This window comes from Saccoglossus kowalevskii, chromosome 2, assembly GCF_978046115.1.
Source record: "Saccoglossus kowalevskii chromosome 2, keSacKowa6.1, whole genome shotgun sequence".
NCBI lineage: Eukaryota > Metazoa > Hemichordata > Enteropneusta > Harrimaniidae > Saccoglossus > Saccoglossus kowalevskii.
In genome coordinates this window covers 7,689,630-7,711,013 of record NC_140642.1, presented here as the reverse complement: position 1 = coordinate 7,711,013, position 21,384 = coordinate 7,689,630, and the positions used below count along the sequence as shown (strand labels likewise).

The window sequence follows — 21,384 nt, the reverse complement described above, 5'->3', positions numbered from 1 at the left end:
TAGTGTAAAAAAAATCTTCCTTCTGTATCATTTTATGAGGAAGGGCGAACACTTATTTATCACCCCTTATGCCCACTTATGTTTACCACCACACAATAACATAGACAACTGTATATGATGACACCGATGCATGCTACTCCAAAGCACCCATTCAATACTGTAGCTATCAATGCTGCCAACTTGTTTTTACCTCCTCCCAATAACTTGGCCGCCAATGCTGAACTACTGTTACATAATGTCCCCAATGCTGATCCCATCACTTATCCAATAATGTAGCCACCGATGCTGCCAACTTATGTTGAACTACTGTTACATAATTCCATGATGCTGCTACCATGCACTCATCAAATAATGCAGCCACCAATGCTGAACTACTGTTACATAATACCACTGATGCTACTCCCATTCACTCATTCGATAATGTAGCCACCGATACTGCCAACTTATGTTTACCTCCTCCCAATAATTTAGCCACCGATGATGCACATCAGCCTCTGATAGCTGGCCTCCAGTGACAAACAACAAAAAACAGAACACTTTGTCATTGCTAATAACTTATCACCAACCTACAACATAGCCGCTGATGCGCAACAACCTGTCAGAATGTCGCAGTATCCAGTCACTGCTGCTGCTCACAGTCACCACAAACTATACAAACTCCACCAAAGCTCATTGCCAGAAACAATCAATCATGCCGATACATCATTTTAGTATCCATGCTAGAGTGCCCAATACTACAACATTTACAGCAATTACTTTTACTCACTATTTCCCAGACCCATTATCAGACTGGCCACCTATTTTATAGAAATGCAGCCAACCACATAACTGTTGCAGTCGTAAACTAGTCATCCATCATGCATGCTGATATTATCCAATATTGGATAATAGCAGAATGCATGATATAATACAGCAATCAACTCCTCATGCACCAAAGAAGATGGTAAACCCAAACACTACACCATAGAGCTCCAGATAGATTAGATTTATAATTAAAACAAATAAAAATATGATTGTACTGTGTTGAGGGCAGAATAAACCCTAGATAATCATACTTTTGTCTTTTTTGTCGAATTAGATTTATAAGGAATTGATTTATAAGTGTATGCATGGTTATTTTTATTTGATATTATCCATAAAGTTCCAATTATTCAATATTATATACACTGATTCATCGCTATAATATACTTGACTACCATATCTCGAAATTGTGAGGAGGAAAATAGTGTATTGACCTTGTATGACCTGAATATGACATCATCCCATTACCATGTCAATAACTTTTATATATAATTATATAATTTTATATATGGAGATGCTCATTATAATAAAGTGTGTTCCCGCTTCAAAGGCCGACCGGTGTCTGTTTACTATGTGCTATTCCTCAATGTACGAACATGCATAGCAACCGCAAGGATTGCTTCTTGTTTTATTCAAAAGAATGTAATGACTTGTTGAAAGTAACCATAGTTCAGAATCACATTAAACAATGCCAGCATTGTCTATTTGGTTACATATGGTAAATGTTTTAATACATCCGGGCCAATACCACCAATACCTGGCAACTTTGCTATTAAATTGCTATTATCTATTAAATCGAGGTCAATATCATTCAGATAAGAATCATTTCGAATCAGCAGCTGTCTATAATTCTCTAGGCTCATCAGCGTTCCCATAACTTATAACTAAATTTATCATCAACAATATCTAACGAAATAAGATTGATTTGATGACAAGCATCTTTGTGATGTCCCAGTACCGATGTGTTTACATCTTTATTGTGGGCAGCATTTCTTAATACAGAATTTTAATTTCAGCTTTAGATTTTTTTATAGGATTGTTAATTTATAGTCATCTCACACATATTTGTACTTACTAAGGAGTATTTGAGATATTGTATTTTGGAATAAAGTATGAATCAGCAGGTGCAATCATGTAATCAACTACACTAGCAACACTTTGTCCCCGTGTTGTAGCAATTAGTCAGTTATCAGCTGAAACGAGTGTAACGCAATCAATATTATCTCTTTCCAATGCGAGCATTAAAATCGCTAAGATCTAATGATCTAAAGGGCGGCAGTCGTCGTGCCGCGTCCTGTTCGATATGGGACTCATAGCGACGTATACAACGCCTGTCAAATACATTGTTTATTTACATGAAATTCGAACTTGCGCTGCGCAACGACTACCGCGCTTTAACTATCTGGGTATTTATACTATTAATTTGTTTTCACATTGATAAATGTTGTACTATCAGAATGCACAGAGAATCATTCTGGTGACACATATATTATGCCCGCGATTCAATCATGATCATGGTGGGGTGTGTATTTATTTTGATCCAAATAATATCATGCATGCTACTATCAAGTTGTTGAACACTAGGACATATATTGCGTTTATACAACAGCGGAGTCCACCAAGACATAACACAAACTTTGTGATACTATCAAAGCCTCACATAGAGAAGTTGCTTTCAAACTTATAATAATCTTAGATAATCACAATAGTCTACATTATTTAGTTGTGTTGTGGCATGACTTCAGCATGAATACAACTGAGGAAAAACTTGTATTTCATCAATCAACTAAAATGAATTCTAACCTCACCTATACATGCATTTCAAACAGTAGTTATCACATTTAAGTGTATCATGTGACACATAGTGTATATACTGATTTCAAGATCGTATTCATTTATTTATTGATGGATTAATGGTTTTTAAGTAAAAAAGAGCCATTTTGGCACAATAGCATGATAAAAAAGTATGTTTGTAATCCTACAGAATTATTCTCTCAACGTATATGATTAGATTTTACTGTACGATTTCACTGTATAGGCGTAACTACACTGGTATGAAAATTACCTAAATCACTGTGATATCGTTCCTACACACATGAAATACCTACATCTGGTTCTTTGTCATTTTGAAACGTACAATTTTTTTAATAAGCCAGTCAGAATTCCCACTGGTGATGCTTGTATTGAAACAATGTCAATGTTAATAACAAGCATGATTTTTTAAAACAATGCCAGCGTTGTTTTCAGGAACCACTGAGGAATATCAAATATGGATGACTCTAGTATACGACTGCAGACTGACTGCAACAGTTATGTGGTTGGCGTTAAGCATAAACAATATTGTGCATTGGCAAAGTGTTCTGTTTTTGTTGTTTGTCACTGGAGGCCAGCTATCAGAGGCTGGTGTGCAGCATCGGTGGCTACAATATTAGTGCATGGTAGCAGCATCAGTGGCATTATGTAACAGTGCAGTAGTTCAGCATCGGTGGCAAAATTATTGGGAGGAGGTAAACATAAGTTGGCAGCATTGGTGGCTACATTATCGGATGAGTGAATGGGAGTAGCATCGATGGTATTATGTAACAGTAGTTCAGCATCGGTGGCTAAGTTATTGGGAGGTAAACATAAGTTGGCAGCATTGGTGGCTATATTATCAGATGAGTGAATGGGAGTAGCATCGGTGGTATTATGTAACAGTAGTTCAGCATCAGTGGCTAAGTTATTGGGAGGAGGTAAACATAAGTTGGCAGCATCGGTGGCTACATTATTGGATAAGTGATGGGATCAGCATTGGTGGTATTATGTAACAGTAGTTTAGCATCAGTGGCTAAGTTATTGGGAGGTAAACATAAGTTGGCAGCATTGGTGGCTATATTATCAGATGAGTGAATGGGAGTAGCATCGGTGGTATTATGTAACAGTAGTTCAGCATCAGTGGCTAAGTTATTGGGAGGAGGTAAACATAAGTTGGCAGCATCGGTGGTTACATTATTGGATAAGTGATGGGATCAGCATTGGTGGTATTATGTAACAGTAGTTTAGCATCAGTGGCTAAGTTATTGGGAGGTAAACATAAGTTGGCAGCATTGGTGGCTATATTATCAGATGAGTGAATGGGAGTAGCATCGGTGGTATTATGTAACAGTAGTTCAGCATCAGTGGCTAAGTTATTGGGAGGAGGTAAACATAAGTTGGCAGCATCGGTGGCTACATTATTGGATAAGTGATGGGATCAGCATTGGTGGCATTATGTAACAATAGTTCAGCATCGGTGGCTAAGTTATTGGGAGGTAAACATAAGTTGGCAGCATCGGTGGTTACATTATTGGATAAGTGATGGGAGTAGCATCGGTGGTATTATGTAACAGTAGTTCAGCATTGGTGTCTAAGTTATTGGGAGGTAAACATAAGTTGGCAGCATCGGTGGCTACATTATTGGATAAGTGATGGGATCAGCATTGGTTGTATTATGTAACAGTAGTTCAGCATCGGTGTCTAAGTTATTGGGAGGTAAACATAAGTTGGCAGCATCGGTGGCTACATTATTGGATAAGTGATGGGATCAGCATTGGTGGTATTATGTAACAGTGGTTCAGCATCGGTGGCTAAGTTATTGGGAGGTAAACATAAGTTGGCAGCATCGGTGGTTACATTATTGGATAAGTGATGGGATCAGCATTGGTGGTATTATGTAACATTAGTTCAGCATCGGTGGCTAAGTTATTGGGAGGTAAACATAAGTTGGCAGCATCGGTGGTTACATTATTGGATAAGTGATGGGATCAGCATTGGTGGTATTATGTAACATTAGTTCAGCATCGGTGGCTAAGTTATTGGGAGGTAAACATAAGTTGGCAGCATCGGTGGCTACATTATTGGATAAGTGATGGGATCAGCATTGGTGGCATTATGTAACAATAGTTCAGCATCGGTGTCTAAGTTATTGGGAGGTAAACATAAGTTGGCAGCATCGGTGGTTACATTATTGGATAAGTGATGGGATCAGCATTGGTTGTATTATGTAACAGTAGTTCAGCATCGGTGTCTAAGTTATTGGGAGGTAAACATAAGTTGGCAGCATCGGTGGCTACATTATTGGATAAGTGATGGGATCAGCATTGGTTGTATTATGTAACAGTAGTTCAGCATCGGTGTCTAAGTTATTGGGAGGTAAACATAAGTTGGCAGCATCGGTGGTTACATTATTGGATAAGTGATGGGATCAGCATTGGTGGTATTATGTAACAGTGGTTCAGCATCGGTGGCTAAGTTATTGGGAGGTAAACATAAGTTGGCAGCATCGGTGGTTACATTATTGGATAAGTGATGGGATCAGCATTGGTGGTATTATGTAACATTAGTTCAGCATCGGTGTCTAAGTTATTGGGAGGTAAACATAAGTTGGCAGCATCGGTGGCTACATTATTGGATAAGTGATGGGATCAGCATTGGTGGTATTATGTAACAGTGGTTCAGCATCGGTGGCTAAGTTATTGGGAGGTAAACATAAGTTGGCAGCATCGGTGGTTACATTATTGGATAAGTGATGGGATCAGCATTGGTGGTATTATGTAACATTAGTTCAGCATCGGTGGCTAAGTTATTGGGAGGTAAACATAAGTTGGCAGCATCGGTGGTTACATTATTGGATAAGTGATGGGATCAGCATTGGTGGTATTATGTAACATTAGTTCAGCATCGGTGGCTAAGTTATTGGGAGGTAAACATAAGTTGGCAGCATCGGTGGCTACATTATTGGATAAGTGATGGGATCAGCATTGGTGGCATTATGTAACAATAGTTCAGCATCGGTGTCTAAGTTATTGGGAGGTAAACATAAGTTGGCAGCATCGGTGGCTACATTATTGGATGAGTCATGGAATCAACATTGGTGGCATTACGTAACAGTGGTTCAACATCGGTGTCTAAGTTATTGGGAGGTAAACATAAGTTGGCAGCATCGGTGGCTACATTATTGGATAAGTGATGGGATCAGCATTGGTGGCATTATGTAACAGTAGTTCAGCATCGGTGGCCATGTTATTGGGAGGAGGTAAAAACAAGTTGACAGCATTGATAGCTACAGTCTCGGATGGGTGCGTTGGAGTAGCATCGGTGGTATCATATACAGTTGTCTATATTATTGTGTGGTGGTAAACATAGGTGGGCATAGGGTTGCTCAATAAGTTTTCGGCCTTCCAAATAAAACATTACAGATGGAAGATTTTTCTTACACTATTTTTCAATATAGTTCCCTCCAAGTTAATAAACTTTGTCCATTGATGTTCCAGTTTTCCTATTCCCTGCTGAAAGAAGATTACATCTTGATCTTTTAGATAGGCTTCAATAGCTTGAATGACGTCATCATCAGTCTCAAAACGGTGACCACGCAAGTGGGACTTCAGTTTAGGAAACAGGTAGATGTCCGATGGTGCCAGGTCAGGTGAGTGAAAAGGGTTAGGTAGGAGTATTGGCCTTTGTTTTCACCATGATGGTTGCCAGGCAGGGAAAATGCCCGAACCGAGAATAAATGTCGCTGCGCACAGTGGAAGCTGTGTTGACTTGGATGTCGAGGCAATACAGCAACGATATACATACATCATGCAACTCACTGATATTCAGACAAAAGCTATTCAGGCTATACTTCGTGCCAAGTCTGGTGTGTTCGTTTTTAGTCGCACTGAAATAGTAAATCCTTATGTTATTATGCTTTACCGGCCTTGCGACCATCGAGCGTGGTAATTGTGTTGTCACCACTGTTGAGTATTATGGAGGAGTAGGTGTTATACCTCAAAGCTCATGATGTCACTGCAACATATTTCGGCAGAAATGAAGCCGAAGACATTAGAAATGCAAAGCTCCAAGCGCTTTCTGGCAGTCATTGTAACAAAACTTTCTATTGGTCGGTAAACTTTCTATCGCGCAATCACGTGACATATACGGTTATGAATAGAATTACCGCACGGTGTCGTAGAGGGAGGAATGTTCGAACGAAACAACACCGTGCAGGCGGACGACTTGGTGTACAGGTAGGTGCAGGTACCATGTTATGGTTCAACTTAACGCCCTCTGTCGCCAATCTATCAATATTAGGTGTACGTATAGTGTCATTACCATAATGATGACGAAATTGAGTTTATGTGTGGCGTCATTATCTGACACGAGTACCGAGAGGAGCAGAACAAGTAATTCACTGACAATCATCTTCTGTTAAATTGGATGACGTACACGTAGTAATATAATAAATACAACGACTTTTAATACCATGGTAACTATAAAAATGCAGCTTATTTTCTCACGCTACAGTATTTTACAACGACAAGGCCTGTATTTGGGAACATGATTATCCATTTATATCCACACATGTTTTAGAACTAGAACACTGATCGTCTGCTTATAAACTCATATTGATTGGCATATTGATATTTATACTGAAAACATTACCATTCATTTGAATCCTCTCAAAAATTCGCCATGAAATTTGTAATTGGAAATGGATGAAAACAGAACAAAAACGTGTGTTATGCAATGTGTGAATGTAGTACTCTGTGCAGATTCAAGTGAGAAGTACTCCGTACACTGCTGAAATTGTATAACATACGCATGACCTGTGTGATGATCAACTTCCAAATATTCATTATCTAACGTAACCCTAATTTAAACAGACCAAAGATAAATGACCGACATCGTGCGAATAGCTCAATGAGCAGCTGTCTGTTACGTCACCTCTTGTGTGAACTCGTTTCTTCTTATTTTTACCATGATAGTAAAGCCATTCATCTTTGATGTAAACGAAAAGAAAACTTCAGTAAATAGTAAATTCACAGTCCTGCAAGGGATCATTCTGATTGGTCGAGAAGTACTAGGTGGATTTTAGTTACATGTATTCTATTGTCTTGGTCGTGTGTTTGTTTCTGTAACTCCACTCAGTTTTTTGTCTCTATATAAATTATTAATCAGCGCAGTGGTTTCATATACAGATAAGTAATCATTGTTTTGGTAGTCACATGTAAATGGTAATTCTCACACTGTTCAGTGTTCAGAACCTACTCTACTGCTACTACTTGCGTTCCAGGGGGATTTACAGTCTGTTGGTTGCTACGCATATATGTTTACAATTATAGCCTCGCTCTTGTCACACACTACTGTCGTTATGACGATGAATCTTAACCCACAAATATCGACAGAAATATTAAATTTATTTGTAAGCTGTAAAATAGTAATACTAAGTATGTAAGTATGTCGTGCAAATATAATGTATTTATTTGGTTAAAACAGTTAAGACGTTTTGTGAACTTTTGTTCAAAGAAAATATCACGACACACAAAACAAAGCTTCGAACAAACTTCAATATTCTCACGTAGAAGCAGAGTTAGTTATTCGTAGTTTGGGCAATCTTCACCTAATCAGTGACCTTTTTATTCAGGCAATATATACGTGATATATATGTAGTATGCAAATGTGTAGTAAATAACCAGTGATTGCAACTGAACTGAGAACTCCACACTTTATTTTCTCTATGTAGATTTTGTAATTGCTGCAGTTTTTTGTATACATATTATTAACAAGCATCCTCTCTGTTAGCAATTTTTTTTTTAAATTAATTCATTTAAAAAAATGAAGAAATCATTACAAAATGAGAAAGGTTCACCTGTAGTGCCTATACATGTATGTGCAATATTAAAGCAATGTGACTTGCAGTTTTTGACAGTACAAAAATATCACTTTTTACCAAAATTAGAGAATTGAAGATATTATCACGAAATGAACAAATCCAAGAAAGGTCTACCTACGGTTACCTATATGTATAATATCAAATCAATCGGACTTGTAATTTTAACAAGACAAAAGTATCACTATTTACCAAACAATATTCATCAAAATTTGAGAATTGCAGATAGGATCACGAAATGAACAAATCTGAGAAAGGCGTCCCCGAGGTACCTATATGTATAATATCAAAGCTATCGGACTTGCGGTGTTAAATATGAAGTCAAAAATATTACTTTTTATCAAATATATTAATCACAATTAGAGAATTGAAGATATTCTCACGAAATGAACAAATCTTAGAAAGGTTCACATGTCGTACCTATATGTATAATATCAAAGCAACCGGACTTGTGGGTTTTAACAAAAAGTCAAAAATATTACTTTTTATACAACAAAATCATCAAAATTAGAGAATTGAAGGTATTATCACGAAATGAACAGTGCAATATTAAAGCAATGTGACTTGCAGTTTTTGACAGTACAAAAATATCACTTTTTACCAAAATTAGAGAATTGGAGATATTATCACGAAATGAACAAATCCAAGAAAGGTCTACCTACGGTTACCTATATGTATAATATCAAATCAATCGGACTTGCAAATTTAACAAGACAAAAGTATCGCTTTTTACCAAACAATATTCATCAAAATTTGAGAATTGAAGATAGAATCACGAAATGAACAAATCTGAGAAAGGCGTCCCCGAGGTACCTATATGTATAATATCAAAGCTATCGAACTTGCGGTGTTTAATAAAAAGTCAAAAATATTACTTTTTACCAAATATTAATCAAAATTGGACAATTGAAGATATCCTCACTAAATGAATAAATCTTAGAGAGGTCCACATGTAGTACCTATATGTATAATATCAAAGCAACCGGACTTGTGGGTTTTAACAAAAAGTCAAAAATATTACTTTTTATAAAAAAAATCATCAAAATTAGAGGATTGAAGATATTATCACGAAATGAATAAGTCTGAAAAAGGTGCCCCGAGGTACCTATATGTATAATATCAAAGCTATCGGACTTGCGGTGTTTAATAAAAAGTCAAAAATATTACTTTTTACCAAATATATTAATCAAATTAGACAATTGAAGATATCCTCACAAAATGAACAAATTTGAGAAAGATCAACCCAAGATACATATACATCAGTATCAAAGTATTCAGGGCTGTAGTCTAAAAAGTAAAAGAATGACATGAACGACGGACTATCACACATAAGAAAAGCTCCGCTTGTGCATACTAGTATGTATAATAATTCGACACATTTTCACATATGAAAGTTTCATATGGATTGGGATTGTTTAGTGCTGAGCTCATTTGTTAAGTACAAAAGCAAACGTTCCCAGCCAAAACGTCTTTACGAGGAAAACGTGATTTACGTTATTACATGTAATAGTTTTGGGGGCTGCTGAGCCCAAAAATGTGCACTAAATCAACCAAAAAGCATGCGTTAGAGAATATCTATGCAGAATTTTACCTTTGCTAATCTATTGTTTATTGTTTATCATATTGATTTGGTTCCAGAGCAGACAGATAGCAGACGTACAAAACGTGCGCAGAATGAAAAAACGCATTAAAAGAATTGTAAGCAGCAATTTTTATATGTAGTGTCGAGCAATTTGGCTTAGCGTCAAGACGAATGAGAGTTCTGGGTGGGTTTAAACCATGATATTAGGAGCCAGTACCTAAAACCCCTACTCTACGAGGAATTTGGTTGCGTATAAGTATACAACTAAAGACGTCACATTATATTGACAAATACTGTCAGAAAAGGAACGAAATAGTGTGAATATATTTTGTGTTTTCGATTATTGCTGTACAAGTTGTTAATCAAACCTCGTAACCGTGTTGTGTAAGTGTAACGGTATTACTTAAGGTATCTTGTAAATGTCACAAAGACTTAAATTATCATAACCAGCTTAATTATGTTTTCATTTTCTTAATACACTAAATGTAGTAGTCACATGCAACGAATAATATGTATGGTTGGAGGTTACCACGAGTATCGATTTAATTGTCAGGATACATCAACACAACAATGGGAAATTAGATGTGTAATCTAAGCTAGTTAAAAGGGTTGGGAGCATAGTTGTTATATAGGTATGCTTCTTTTTAAACCTGAATTTGAGTGGTATTTATATCATTATAATTTACCATGTTGTTGTTGATTAATACTCAATCTATCTTGCCTGGAATGGGGTTCCATTTAGTAGAATGATGTTCGTAATACAGACTCATTGAAGTATTATGTCATTCAATAGGTCTTATTTGGATTCGAGAAACGACAATTTATTTGTTATTAATTAGATTTATTCGTATTGTTAGATTTAGCGGATTTATGTCCGAATATTGATGTCGATCGAACACTTGATTAGTCTATAAATGTTAATAAAGTAAAAGACGTAAATTTGAAAGAACCAAACTAATTTATATAAGATAGTAAATTTGAATACAATGGGAATACTCTTAGACCTCATTCTAAAATCTACTACAAATGTGTGACATTATTGATGTCAATTTGAATAATGTCAAGTAAATTATGCAAATCACGTTAGGGCGACTTTGAAGAATTATTTAAATAAGATGGTTGAATACAATGGGGATATTCTGTGGTCAAAAATCTACTACATCCCAGTTTTCGTAATCCTCTTCTATACACGAACAAAGTGGAAAGTTACAACACGGTTGTAACCATAGATACAGAGGGACTATTCTGAAGATGTTAAACTGGTCTGTTACAGATACAACTGTCCCTTCCTGCATCGCGACTGCATCACGTGCTTTTGATGTGATTTCTGTCACATCATTATGCCTGGGATCTAGAGGGCGACGTTCACTTGGATCATGTGTCAGGTCGTATACCAGTGGTGGGTCGTGATGGTCTACCCATTCACCATGGCAACGACATAACCATGTATTGAAACATCCTTCCGTATCTGGAGTCCATTTTGGTGTGGTGAATACCACCTTGTATGAAATGTCGACTGGAATATGAAAGAACATGAAAATTGAATTTATATTTGTAGGTTTTGATGTAATACCAAACTTACTCCTTGCACAGCATTGAATGGCGACTTCGACATGTTTCTATATACATAAAAAGACAGAAAATATGCATGCAATATTACCTCTTTTGGGACGATATGTAACACCATGTATCCATGGACCACAATAAATGAAAAGAAATTCATGTGGTGGCGCTTTGTCTTTGCCAGATAACAGTTTTGTGATATCAACTCCATCTATTGTTACATCACGTGGTATTTTCACTCCTGCCAACGATGCTAATGTCGGTGTTACGTTCATACTACTAGTTGGAACAGATATCTCAGATCCTTGTGGTATCAATGGTGGATATCGTGCTATGGTTGGTACACGAACACCACCTTCCCATACCTGAGATTTGCCTCCTGTAATTTAAAATCTGTTGATGATGATGTAATGGTCACATTTCACAAAACAATGCTTCAATTTTAACTACTCTATTCAACTTGTTTGTAGGCACAAGATTAGGTGAGATATGAACATCGTAAACACTCGGTTAAAACTCACTTCTAACGCAACCTTTTTCAAGTTTATTGCTATAAAGAAAACGTATAGTCAATTGCCTACAGCAAGGCGACGATTGTCTTTCTAGGGTAAATGCTATACACATGCTCCTCCAGACTGATTTACTTTATGTGTGCTTTAAAATATAAAATAAATGCGACAGAGAAGATGAACAACACAACACGTACTTGCAGGACTGTTTACCTTTATATATGCCATTCCACCCTCCTTCTCGTTCACCTTCTCGCCCTGGTTCGACGGATATTTCCTCAATATGGCCGCCATGATCCGAAGTGAAATAAACAAATGTATTTTTCTTCAGTTCGAGTTGATCTAACTTTGCAAGTACTCTGCCAACACTCCAGTCCATTTCTTCTACATTGTCTCCGTACTGTCCGTGTTTACTTACTCCAGTAAAGTTCTTGGATGTAAACATTGCAGTGTGTACTTTCAGAAATGATAAATACAACAGAAATGGACTTTCCTTATTTTCTTCAATGAATGATGTAGCGTATTTTGTCAGGCGGAGAGTCATGTTTTGCAATCTAATAGGCTGTTCAACAGTTTCATAGTTTTTTAGTAGAACACAAAAAAATCGGTAGTGATAATGAGGGAAATTGTACGCCAGGATGACAATAATGGTCGTGAGTAAAAGTAACACTTTGAAACATGTAGGTCCGATGACTCTGAAATATCTCAACAAACCAACCATTGTGTACAATGTAATACCCATGGTTGTTATAATAGTATAGAAATTATTCCACATTTTTAATAAGCTTAACCGGCCATTCGGTATGTCTGCGCATTCATATATATTTGTCAGTGGTATACCATAGAAAAAGTCAAACCCTTGTTTCAATGGATGGAATTCAAAGTTACGAACAAAACTAAAGCTGTGTAATCCCAGATGCCATTTACCTGTAAATAAGAATGCATGGTGACATTTTGTAACTGAGAACTTATAAACCCGATATCAGTTTTTAATTATATATATATATTTCTATATTAATTATGTATATATATATACCATACTGCTAATCAATATTTAAAAACGTGTTGTGATGATTCTGCCATGCGATCATAACTATTTACCATTTACAGTGACTTGAATGGTCCAATATTTGCAATAGTCAACAAATTTTGTTTTATTTATATTAATATATGATCAAATTATATATCAAAACAGTCTTAAACCTCGACGAAATGCGTCGATTTTTCAATTAAAATCCTGTGACCCCCACATAAAATTGCGCCCTCAGTATATAAATCACTATTACATAGTGTATAATAACGAGTGGTACCAGGATTTTAATAACACAAACAGTTAAAAGACCTGAACATATAGCAAAACTCTAAGGTGAATCTTGTTGCTTTTTACCTCCACTTCTAATAATTATTGGGCGTGGCATGCTTACCGAGAGCAGCAGTGACGTATCCAGTGGATTTCAACATTTCGGCGAAGGTTGTTTCGCTGGATGGCATGCCACCAATGCCGCTGTTAAATGCAAACATAGTATTCCGCAACTTGGACGCAAGCCCTGTGAAATTAAAAGTTTATATATTAAATTGTAAAATTACTATTTGTCTGAGTGAAGAAAAACACTTACAAATATAGAGTTAATGAGCATTTGCGTAAGTAAAATTAATGTTAGATCTTTCAAATATTGGTAGCATTCTTACCCATGCGTATGGGATAACGTCCTGTCAGAAACGCAGCACGACTTGGTGTACAGGTAGGTGTAGGTACCATGTTATGGTTCAACTTAACGCCCTCTGCCGCCAATCTATCAATATTGGGTGTACGTATAGTGTCACTGCCAAAACAACCAATGTCTCCCATGCCAAATTGGGTTTTTGTGTTACGTCATCAGCTGACGTAATTACCACGAGGAGCAGAAACGGTAATCCACTGATTATCATCTTCTATTAAATTTAAAAGAGAAAAGAAAGAAAGAGTATTCATTATACACTCAACCACAGAGGGACTGTGACTCAACTGTATTCTCGGGGGCGGACATCCGGGCATTTTCACCGCATGGCAACCATCACGGTGAAAACAAAGAGGGGGGCAAGGGTTATTTTCGTTCAACGTAATTGCAATATTTTTTTGTTCGTACAACGTAAATAGAAAAAAATAAATTCCGTAATTCTGTAATCACAGGCTAGACGTACAACGTAATCAATCAAATCTTGTTTTCGTACACTGTAAAAATGTGTAATTTTTCTCGTACGTACAAAAATTCACATCCAAATAAAAAAATCGTAAAGAATAATCCAGGGAAATTACATTTTAGAAACTGTAAAACGACTAGATGACACAATTCACTACAAAATTGAATGTCAAGACATAAAAGGCCCTCTAACCGAATGAAGAGCATTACGAGGGTAATATGCGCATGCGTCTCTTCACACGGCGCAGCAATGGCGGAGAATTTGAGTCGGAGAGCTCTTCGGACCATTCAATGTTCCATTTGTTAACACTGTAAACTGTAAAAACGTCTTTTTTTTCTTCGTAAATTGTGAAAAGCCCTTTTTATTTCCCGTAAAACCGTACCAGCTACCCCCCTTGCCTCCCCTCAACAAAGGCCGAAAACTCTTAATAGAAAACAGCATGGCTGTTGAGACTCCCTTGAACAGTGTAACAAGAGTATCCCTGCATGTGTAACGCATATAAATTTGATTGTTCAGGATTACTTCAAAGTTGAGTTCCTGTTGTTTTCACCGGCTCGGCGTTCGGCGTTCCTCAGCAGCGCGCACAGAACCCATAGAAATACGTGGTACTGTGCATCCTGCGTAATAAGGGTCACGCGCCATCCTCCGTCCGTGGGGCCGATGGTAGAGAATGGGTACAGTGGTGCGCGTGTTAGCAACGTGTTGGAACGTCTTGTGACGTCTATAGCTCCGTAGTTCTAATTCTCATAGTCACTGTTCTTGGTGTTATAAATAATTGTTGCAATGAAAATCCTTTGTTTTCTTGCGTTTTTTAGCCGTGATGAAATAGAACCACACTTTATCACGACTCTGATTGGTCGAGGGCTGTTGGCCATGTTGGCAAAAAGATGTTAAAAAATGCAGCTTAAAATAAATATCACAATTATAGTTTTAGACAAAAAATACATTAAACTAATTGCTATACATTGCTAAATTTCTGGCATTGTACAATACTTTGGCTTAAAATTCTCCCGACATTTTACAACGACAGGACTTGTATTTTGGAACATGATTTGCATAAGTTGAAATTAAATGACCAACAAGAACGTTAACTTGATACAGAACGAGATAGCCAATCGTCTGCTTTATAATTATATTGATCGGCTTTCTTATATTTATATTTGGATTATTAACATTCTTTTAACGGAATTTTGTAGTTTGTCCTATTCAACCATGCAGTCGTGAGGATAGTAACAGAAAACGGAATGAAAATACCATAACAGTACCATAAGGTTTATTGTGTACAGATTCAGTATTCGGAGCTGTACAAGTGAGCTGTACATTGCCCAGTACTTATGATCTACGGTAACCAAAAGTAAATGACTGACATCGTGTCAATAGCGCAATGAGCAGGTGTATATCACATCACCCATTGTGTGAACTCTTAGTTCGAACCAATTTAGCTTTCGTTGTTTCTTCTTAGTATAGTAAATCAATTCATCGTTGATATATAAAAAAGAAAACTTCAGTAAATAGTAAATTCACAGTCCTGCAAAAGCATTCTGATTGGTCGAGAAGTACAAGATGTTTTATTTACGCTTTAGTTGGCTGTCGTGTGCTTGTTTCTGTAACATCATACTCAGTTTATTGTCTCTATCTAAATTATTAATCGCCACAGTCGTTTTCACATGCAGCTTAGTAATCTCAGTTTTGGTGCTGCACATGTAATTAGTAATTCGTACACTGTTCAGAGTTCAGAACCTCCTGCTACTGCTGTTGGTTGCATATATGTTTACAATTATAGCCTCGCTCTTGTCACACACTACTGTCGTTATGACGACGAATCTTAACCCACGGAATCGACAACAATAATAAATTCATTTGTAAGCTGTCAAATAGTAATATGGAATTATGTCGTGCAAATATAATGTATTTATTTGGTAAAAATAGTGTAGGTCGAACCATAACAGAGTCAGTACTTTTACGACTTTCGGTCAACTAACCATTATTCTGGCTGCACGTCTATTAGAAGCACCACGAGAGAATAGGTTTTGTTTCTTTCTTGAAAACTAAAGGAGGTGGTCTCAACAGCAAGTCTCAAAAGTATTGGGGCAGCCAATTTGCAAACTCGCTAGCGAATTGGCTAAATGCTTGGGTTTTGACTAAATGGTTGGCTTTCGAATCTCGCTGGCGCCGACTCATGGTCGCGTCCACTCTGGGCGAGCCTATATTGCACTAGGGGACGTAGAATGCTTTTACGTACGTAGCCAGGTACATGTTTGGATTCCCCTGAATGATTTGCTTTGCGAGGATTAATAATGTATAAGTAGTTTTTCTGGTGAGTCTGAGAATAGTCTGAGTAATAATATGATAAGCGATTAATCCACCGATATTTACTAGTATATATATGGGGGTAGCCATCTTGAACACTGATTGAAACTAAATAAAGAGACAAGTTGAGAAATATATTCCTATAAATCAGGGAGAAAACAAACTTTCACATCCAAACGAACATGATTCGACATCACTTCATTACACGAAGAACACAGAACACTTTCCCTGGTATATTTGAAAGCGAAATCGCCATCCAACTGTAAGGCTAGCTTCTAAAGTATGACGACCGTCCCTACCAGGGTCCCTACTGTTATATAGATTCACCCAAAGTGGGTGTGACCACAAACGGCACCAGCGAGATTCGAAAGCCAACCGTTTAGTCAAAACCAAAGCAGTTGGCCAATTTGCTAGCGAGTTTGCAAATTGGCTGCCCCAATATTTCTGAGACTTGCTGTAAGAAAGTGTCTTCAATCGATCCTTCTAAATACTTTCTATGATACAATAGTCCTTCCTTATACGCATATGCGATATAGGTCCCGCATACAATGGATCCCCGATGCAGTCATGCAATTATAAATACACACAATGATTTGTCTAGACCGAACGCTTTGTTGAATTTTTCATCGTCCTGAAATATGGGATTAAATGTGTGTTTTTTTATGTATATGGCAGAGAATCGTGACCACTGTCTATCAATTTATGTCAAAATTACCAAAATGGTTTGCAAATTACTGTAGACAAAGTAATGATACTCAAATTTAGTTTTGGATTGCAAGCATTTCCATGATTTTACATGGTTCAACTTTTAAGAGTATACGCATATGTGTTGTCGAACTATTTGATCTATGTCTGCATACCATTACAACTGGGTGGTGTTATTTTACTGCAAAGCATCGCAGCAGCCATGCAATTAAAAATAGATACATTGTCTTTTCTACAATCAAATACGACATCAGCTCATTCGATCTATGTTAGCTCATTTGATGGATCCACAAAATAATATTCCTTAATCTTGGCTTATGTCACAATGGGATTGGCTTACCTTGTTCATGCTTCACTCTTACTGCCAACACATTTACGATATTGTAATTTTGCAATACTAGAATGCAGTCATGTGATTCATATAAATACACACAAAGCCTGAGAATACGTGATATAGGTAGTATGCAAATGTGTAGTACTCCAAAAATAACCAGTGGGATGCAACTGAACTGACGATACGCCTACACATCCAGTATTCAGTGAAAGCAAAAATCTGCATACGACTGTCATGAATTTGTTTTTGCGTATCTGTTAACCGACTTAATTAGCTGATTATTAGCGAATTGCTGTGTTATGTCTGTCATCGTGTAGGCCTATTTGAAGTTTTGGACGGAACTTAGCTCAGTGATTTGGAACTAATTACCAGATAACCGCCGCTTTTTAGACTACTCATTCTGACGGTTTATCCGTAGTTATTAATGTAGTGAACGATTAATCAAAAGATATGACGTATTCAGTACTTAGTGTGATTGGCTTTATGATTGAAGGTTACGCCCTAGAGTCTTTTTACTGTTTTGTAATTGGTTAGAGTTTTGAAAATGAATAAAGAGAGTTTGAGTTGGTCTTGGCGAATACTCCACGACAGACGCAGTCGAGAGTCCAGTCCAGGGGCGAGCCTTGAGGCAGTCCAGTCTTGGGCGAGTCTTGGTTCAGCCTTGTGAGAGTCTTGGGGACTTTTCCCCAGGGCGCTGTGTCTTATAGAGTGCTCGATTGACCGACTAAGACGAGAGCTGAAACGTATTTCGTTGTGTGTGTCTTATTTGACTGTAAAGTATAAGTGACTTTCCCGATCCCGTACCTCAAGGGGACGAGATAGAGAGACGAGACGAGTTTCCCCCCTGACAAGTGTGGAGACCCCGAGAAAGAGAATTACCCCCTGATACGACCAACGGGCCCAATCAATCATATTGCACAAACAGACATTCAGTGCCTTCGTTTTAAAACATTGATTGATCAATTGCTTTCTGATGTTTTTACCACTTTAGGACAGGCAGTTCATACATGTCACTCTCATCCACACTAGTTATAGAAGAGCATCTGAGGTGACAGGCCGGTACTGCTGAAGTTCCGAAAACCTGGCAAATCAGTGGTTGATGGTCACTCCGTCTGTTATATTTACTACCATATCCTTAGTGCGTTGATTGGATAGCGTGGACAACGACCACAAGCTTTTCAAGCAGGACTATTTTCACCAATGAATCTGCTTAGAAGTCTGTTTAATAGAAAAGGCGGAAACATTAGCAAAAATGCAAAATAATATAATCTGACATGAGAAAAACTACTGGTGTGCCTTGCACGTGCCCTTACCAGTGCAATTTCGGTGACGTAACCAGTATCTATTTCTGGAACAACCAGGGCTTTGACAGAACCATACTCAATTAAATAAGTTGTTGTTGTAGTAGCTAATGGTTAATATGTGCACAATAACTTTACTAAATGTATTCCAAACGTCATCACACTTGGTCATCTAATTCATCTGATGAAATATTGGGACTGCTTCTACTTGATTAATCACTGCTGATACACATTCAAAGGTCATTGGTCCCGGTGGGAATATGCGTTGTTGAATGTGTTCAATGAAATAAATTATTTATCTTATAATATATTTATGTTATAATAACATTGGTAATGTATCTCTCAAATCCCATGGGAATACTAGAGTGGGTATCAATGCCAACTCATGGAAAGAGTTGTTGAACAGTCTGATACACATTTGCAAATCAACCAATAAAATCTTTACAGAAACCAAGATGTCAGTTAATCGATATAAGCACTGCTATGAACTGGGTGCCTAACTTTGATTTAAAAACGCACTTCAAAAACAAAAGTGTTTGAAGATGTAGATTCTCAGGAGGCAACATTACTCTTGACTTCTCTCTCCACTGGACATCAATTAACTATTTGCATTCTTTGGTAATTCAACATCTGTTCATTGTCATATGTTGTGTCATCACTGAATTTTCGTATGCTTAACATGCATTACAATCACTATAATTATTTGAGTTGATTTACATACAAAGCAGAGCTTGCAACATGATAGGGCGTTTTTTTACTTTAAAGTAGTCACACACTGAATATAATAAGGCAGTTCATATTTGTCTCAGTAAATCATTCATTTTTTACATACACCTGTACAAAATACTTGGACAATAGCCAGCTAAGATTTTCGGTTATCTTGCATGTTTTTCGAATCTATTCACGTCTAAATGCAGCACTTTTTTCTTGGATGAGGCATTCGTTTTTATACTAAAATATCTGAATAAAGCTGGAAATTATGTCCCTTAAAAATTAGGCACCAATGTTTTTGTAAGATATTTACACCAATCAAGGACATTCGGCAGACTGCTTTCCCACTGCTGTTTCAATTCTAAATCTTGTTTGTATTCAAAAATTATTTATGACCATACATATTCATAATGAAACAAAGATTTTAAACTGATCTGCTACAGATACAACTGTCCTTTTATGCATTGTGACTGCATCATGTAAGTTAGATCACATCACTGTGTCCGGGATCTAAAGGGCGACGTTCACCTGTATTATGTGTGAAGTCGTATACCAGAGGTGGATCTGGATGCACCCTTCTGTACCTGGTAACCATTTTCGTGGTGTGAAAACCACTTTGTATGAGATATTACCTAGAAAGGATAAATTTTAGATAAAAACATTCTTGCACAATATTGAACGAAATTAAGATCTTTATAATGATAATAAAAATGTACAACATATACCTATCTTTATCTATCGTTGGACGATATGTTACACCATGTATCCATGGACCACAATAAATGAAAAGAATCTCATGTGGTGGCGCTTTGTCTTTGCCAGCTAACAGGTTTGTGATATCAACTCCATCTATTGTTACATCACGTGGTATTTCAACTTGCGATTACCCTCTGTGAAATCAGTTTAATGTGATGGCCATAGTTCACAAAGCACTTAAATTAAATTACTCTATTCAGCTGGTTGGCAGACACAATGTTGGGTGAGATATGACCATGTAAACATTTCAAACACTTGGTTAAACGGCGGTGGTCGTCGCGCAGCTCCCTGTCCGATATGGGACTCATAGCGACGTATACAACGCGTATAAAATACTTTGTGTGTATTTAAAACGACGCGCAAACTCTTTTCAAACATATTACTATAAAATGTATATACATATTCCTACATTCCACCTACTACATCATGGAGACGATTATTCTTCTCAAATAATTAATACACACATGTACCTACTGACTGGAAATCTGTGTTTAACAATATGTTCTTTAACTAAATGCGATAGAGAACAATCCGACTCGTACATGCAAGAGTTTGACTAGGCGGTACAACTGTCCTCGTTTGATGAACAATGGCTTAACATGGCAGACATAATCCAAAGTGAAATAAACGAATGTAAAGGTTTTGGATGTAAACATTGCAGTGAGTTCTTTCGGAAATGATGAATTATTTTCTTCAATGAATGATGTAACATATTTTGTCAGGTGGAGAGTTATGCTTTGCAATCTGAAAGGTTCTTCAACAATCTTGCTATTTTTGTATAAACAACGACAGGTAAACTTTTGAATGTTGTAGGACAATATTGTAATAGTGATTGTGAAAATGAAAACTGTGAAACCGATTTTGCAAAAAATTGCTTAGAAGGCAACATAATATATGTGGATATAGAAATCATCCAACAGACTCGCAATATTCGATCTACAAAACTGTGCCTGTTATCC

The 21,384-nt window shown here is 37.0% G+C and overlaps 1 long non-coding RNA gene and 1 pseudogene across 1 annotated transcript; one reads left to right on the top strand and one right to left on the bottom strand.

Moving 5' to 3' along the window:
• Positions 1–6,768: 6,768 nt before the first annotated feature.
• LOC144353845 (uncharacterized) lies at positions 6,769–19,408 on the top strand. The gene is made up of 2 exons (XR_013420884.1): positions 6,769–6,830; positions 18,649–19,408. It is a non-coding gene; the product is annotated as an uncharacterized LOC144353845 (long non-coding RNA).
• LOC100375222 (steryl-sulfatase-like) lies at positions 11,150–14,056 on the bottom strand (annotated as a pseudogene).
• Positions 19,409–21,384: the final 1,976 nt, after the last annotated feature.